The following is a 6,000-nucleotide window of genomic DNA, read 5'->3' on the forward strand; positions in this document are numbered from 1 at the left end:
ACCCAGCTTGTCATTCTCAAGTTGGATAATTGGAGAAATTGCTCTGGTTGGGGTTATGAATTTGAAAATGAAATAGCAGTTTCTCTAAATGACTAAAAACATTAGACTAAAAATTTAATATTACTGCTCAATTTGCTCTTCCATTCTCCCTAGTCAATAGAAGTATTAATAATGCAGTCATATATTGTCTTATTATCCAAATAAGAAAAGCTCAAGAAAACTGAATTCATTGTCCACTGAATTTTATTTTATAAACAGATACATGACATCAGCCACGCTAGCTTATATACTAGTAGTAATTCATACTTTACACAAATCCATGAGCATTAACAAACCTAAAGGCCCTAGGCACGTGGTGTTATTCCGTAGGCTAGCATGAGGCGCACAGCTCAAGTGTGCTTCTCCTTAGGATAAACTAAAAAGAAGTCTTATCAACTAGGCTCAACAGACAATTGACAAAAGGTAAGCAGCTGCTAGATGGCGTGCCTCCTTGTTGTGGACATCAAGTGAGGAGTGACATATGTTAATAGTGTAAATCAGGAACGCACTCGTGCGGCATGCCTGCTTGGCTGCCCCTGGACCGTCTCTCCCGTCCACGTGCGTGCTGGGGGAGGGGAGACGTGCGCCCGCGCTGCGCCGTGGATAGAGCTGGGACCACATCCACATGCCAGGTCCCGTCGCCCGTCGACATCATGCTAGGAGACGAATCTGGGATAGAGCTGCGCCACCGCTATCCCGGCCTCGCCACAGACCCGCTCCTGGGCAAACTTTCGGTGTTTCTCAAGAACAAGAACCCTAGCGCCCTTTCAAAAAAAAGAACCCTAGCGCCGACGAGAACCCTAGCACCGAGAGAGACGAGAGCGAGGAAGACAAGGGCGATGCCTTACCGGTGAGAAGGTGGCGGAGAGCGAGGACCTTCGATGGGAAGCAGTCGTCGTGTCGCCGCCGCCTTGTGCCGCGCCGTCGTGTTCCTCAGAACTCAGATGCGCCATGCCGTCGCTTGCTGCTCGCTTCTTTGTCAGCCTGCGTCGCGAGGATAGATTCCGGACCTAAGAGGTCCCGTCTCTGTTCCGGGCCAAAATGGGGGGGAAAAGGCCCGGATTGGCCGGTTTGTATTCTGGGCCATTTCTAACCGAACGGCCATTCTTGATTTGGCCTGGTTTTAAAACGGACCTATTCGATCCGGGTGGATCAGGCCACGATCCCAGCCGTTCCGGGCCAAAACGAACGAGCCCTTAAGTAAGATGCAAATATAGCCAATTTGAATCCCTATTCTTTTGAAATGCAAAATATGTTGAATTTAAGGTAAAATGGGTTGTGCTTGAATTCAAGTACCACTAGCACAAAAAATCGGTAATGATTTTGGAGCCCTTAGGTGACTCTTAGAGCAACTCTAAGAGACTCATATCCTTCTTGATTGTTAGGAATAGAGATTTTGAGGGATGAAAATGCACTCAAATAGCTTTTCTAATTGGATGTCCAAATAAAATTAACAATATTCTATTATGAAATTCTCACTAGCTAAAAGATTGACTTTCTAGAGTGCATCCAAGATATAGAAAAGTTGTTGAAAGATGAAAAGATATAGAAAATAATTTTTATTCAATTGACTCTCTAAATGATGGTTACAGAGAATAAGTTTTAGAAAGACTTTTAGACATGCTCTTATCAACTAAATAAAGAAGTTAAGGAGAATAAAATTGGATGCACTTTCTTGGCTCTCCTTGCTCACTCCAACTATGCACCACTTATAACAATAGAAGTTGTCTTCCCTTGGAACATTTTCTTCTTCTTCTTCTTCTTCTTCTTCTTCTTCTTCTTCTTCTTCTTCTTCATGCAACACTTTTTCTTCTTCTATAAGAATATAATGTAGTAGCCCCTAGCTTATATTCCTGAAAGTACATCTGGCCCTTTAGTAGATTTTGATGAATTGAATGACAATGCGACCAAAGGTCTTACAAGTGTTTGCTAAGTGCTAAGCAAGAATTTGATCGTACCATACATATTTGAGTTAGCTTTGTTGAATGTATCAAAGGCTTAACAAGATGACAAACAAGGGGAATATTTCACATTGTGATAAGATATGAGACATAAGGTCAAGACTACGGGATGGTCTTATCTAGAGAGCTTCCTTACCAAATAAAAAAAAAGTAAAAATAGGTTTCATGAAATGGATTCCAAATGTATGCCTATTGTTGATTCAAGAAAGCATGTGACTTGAAGATGACTTTGATAAAAGCGAAGATAGAAAGGAACGAGCTTCGAGGTATTTAGCATAGGTGAAGGGCAAGCATGTGCTGACGCATCATGGCTAAGGTAAAAAAGAGAGTACTCATATTTAGTCAAAGCACCAATCAAGCTATGAGGAGCCATGCCTTGAGGAGAATCAAATAATTGTTGGACCATATGAAGGAGTGACTTGAAACTATAACGTGAATTTACATGTGTGGAAAATAGCTGAAGTTTCATGCTCAAGTTGGCATTCCTCGAGGTGATGAAGACAAGTCATCTGCAACTCTTGTGAAGATGAAATAAAAAGAAATAGCGTATGTGAAGACTTGAAGCTTAAGCGATTTGGATTTTGTTTTTTAAATTAAACTTGAGTTTATAGGCATGTCTACTGTCAAGACTCAAGAGGGATGCAACATGATGAGAATTGGTAAATATCTAGTGCTCAAATAAACCTATGGAAGTTTTAAGGAAACTTACCCTAAATCTAAATTGAGCGTGTTGTGGCGGAGCATACCAGACGGTTAGATACATAGTTCGCCCCTCTTTAGTTACGTGCACAAGCCTATATATAAGAGAGCACTATCCTCAAAATAAGTTCAGTCTGCGTCCCACGATATAATCAAATCCTACATATCCACCTATTCACTCTTCCTCCTACTCAGTTACTCCTATACCAACTTTATACCACAAGACATAGGCCTTATTTAGATTCAAAAAGTTTTTGATTTTGATATTGTAACACTTTCATTTTTATTTGACAAATATTGTTCAATCATAGTGTAACTAGATTTAAAAGATTCGTCTCGCGATTTACAGACAAACTATGCAATTAGTTTTTGTTTTCAACTATATTTAATGCTCCATACATATACCACAAGATTTGATATGACAAAGAATCTTAAAAAGTTTTTAGTTTTTAGGGTGAACTAAACAAGACCATAGTTTAGATATTTATATAAATAAAAACTAATCGCAATCACATGCACAACATTATAGTTTTCTAACCGGACAAATAAAACAACAGAAAATTGTAATACTAAGGCCTTGTTTAGTTCTCCATCCAAAAAGTTTTCACCCATCACATCAAATGTTTAGGCACATGTATAAAGTATTAAATATAATTAAAAAATAAACTAATTACATATTCTCTCCATACTAGAAATACATGACGTTTAGAACATAATTGTGCTTACCAAGGAGTCATTAATTAAGGGTAATCTTCCGGTTTTGCCCTTATTAAATAGAGGTGCGGGTGTATCTTAGACATAAAAGATTCTTTGGTCTATTGGTTACTAGGGCTGGTTTCAAGGCGAGGCGCCGACGGAGGCATGCGCGAGGGGCAATCGCGTCCTTAGAGATTCCTCAGCAGCTAGGACGACATCTATTGCGAAATTAGATCACTAGTCTAAAACGACATTTAATCTAGGTATGGAGGAAGTAATTTGGTTATAAGTCACGAGATGAATCTTTTAAATATAGTTAGTCTATAATTAGCCTTAAGTGCTACAGTAATCTACATGTGCTAATGATGAATTCATTAGACTTAATAAATTTGTCTCGCAGTTTCAAGGTAAGTTACTTCCTTCATATCTAAAAAAACCTGACGTTCTGTAGTCGAGATGGCTAGTGCATCGAGGACTGAGTCATTGGCTTTGAGGTGGTGGATTCGATTCCTGGCAGTTTTTCGCTTGGAGTGCTTCGTCCGTTCGAGTCATTAATGGCGAGACACATACCAGAAAGCGTGATTTCACATTACGAGTACAGAACGTCTAGTTTTTTTAATATGGAGTGAGTATATAATTAGTTTTTTATTAGTATCTAAATACTTCTTCCGACATCCAACCAAATATTTGATGTGATATCTAAAATTTTTTTACCACCAACTAAACAAGACCTAATGTGAGGAATAATCAGGCCCATAATGGACTGATTTGCTAGGTTGTCATCCTTTATATATAGAACTTTTAGCTTTTTATTAAAAAAAATGGTTCAGTCTATTTATTTGGCTGACTATTTATTGATTTATTGGACAAAATATTACTAAGTAGCTGACAAATTTAGCAAATAAGCTTTAAGAGCATCTCCAAGAGTTCCCTAAAAGCACTTGCCATCTTTGTTTTTTGACAAAATTAGAAAAAATCTAGATACAACAGTTTGGCATATAGGTTGGCATATTTTCCGAACTTGGCATCCACCGGTCCTTCACGCGGATATTTACGCGCGTTGGGGGACTTGCCATCGCGTTGCCATCGCCCGAAATCCCGACCCCGCCTCCTCTCCCGCGCGCAGATGGAAACTTCACCGTGCTGCAGATCTGCCACTGCCAGGCAGCAGAGAAGCGTGGGATGGGAAGAAGAGAAGAGCAGGACGCGTGTAACTTCTGAACCAGTGCTAGGCCGAGCACACACGGCATACGTGTCACGTGCGCTGGTGTGGAGCGAGCCACGAGTGGACTTGGTTCGGAGGCGGCGTGGTTAATCTAAACACAACCAGTACGGAGTACGTCGAGCATGCACGTCGCTGGCTCGACGTTGGCCGGAGATGGCCGCGCGTGCCTTGGAGATGTGTGGCGGCGTGCGGCGAAGTCGCGGCCTCGCCAGGCGAGGAGTCGCGGCGGCCAGGCGAGGAGTGATGTCGATCGGGCGCCCAGGTGAAACGTCCGACTGGAATCAGTTGACGGAGGTTGGAAATGAGCCTACTTTTTTAGTTTTGCCAAGCTCATATGCCAAACCATTGGAGATGCCATAAATTTAGACTTGCCATATATTTTAACAACTTGCCAAATTATAAGATTTGGCAAGTAAGTTTTTTCCATAACATTTGGAGATGCTCTAACAAACTTGTGTCCTGCCGAAAAACTTTGGACAGAAAGGTGACAGCTTTTTTTTTTTTGGCAAATCCGTTTGGACCGATCGGGTCCAGAATTGTTTTATCGCTCGCGCGGGCAGTGTGGTGATGCGTCTCGATCCGTGCACCGCTCAAGGCTTCTCCTACGAGGCTAGGAGTACTTCTCAGCCTGTCACCGTCAGCGTATGTTTTGTTCCACCTCCTATTTTTGGCCTTGTTTATTTAGTTCGTGAAAGAAAAAGTTTTGCAACACTATAACATTTTCATTTATTTATAGTAATTATTGTTTAATTATAGATTAATTAGGCTCAAAATATTCGTCTCATCAATTCTGATCAAACTGTGCAATTAGTTTTTATTTTCATTTATATTTAATACTCCATACATGCGTTTAAAGATTTGATGTGATGAGAATCTTAAAAATTTTGAGTTTTTGAGTGTAAGGCCTTGTTTAGTTCCGAAAAGATTTCGGATTTCGGTACTGTAGCACTTTCGTTTGTTTGTGACAAATATTATCTAAATATGAACTAACTAGGATCAAAAGATTCGTCTCGTGATTTCCAGCTAAACTTTGTAATTAGTTTTTGTTTTTGTCTATATTTAATGCTTCATGCATGTGCCGCAAGATTCGATGTGACGAGGAATCTTGAAAACTTTTTGCTTTTTGGGGTGAACTAAACAAGGCCTAAGTAAACAAGGCCTTACTCCAAACAAGGCCACAGTTTGGGCCCAAAAAATGTTCACCCACCGTATCAAATATTTGGATGTGTACATAGAATATTAAATATAAATAAAAAATAAAATAATTACATAATTTAGTTAAAAATTATAAAATAATTTTTTTTTAAATCTAATTAGTTCATAATTAACTTTTAAGTGCTACAGTAACTTACATATGCTAATAATAAATTAATTAGGTTT

Source organism: Sorghum bicolor, chromosome 3 (genome assembly GCF_000003195.3).
Source record: "Sorghum bicolor cultivar BTx623 chromosome 3, Sorghum_bicolor_NCBIv3, whole genome shotgun sequence".
NCBI classification, from domain to species: Eukaryota; Viridiplantae; Streptophyta; class Magnoliopsida; order Poales; family Poaceae; genus Sorghum; species Sorghum bicolor.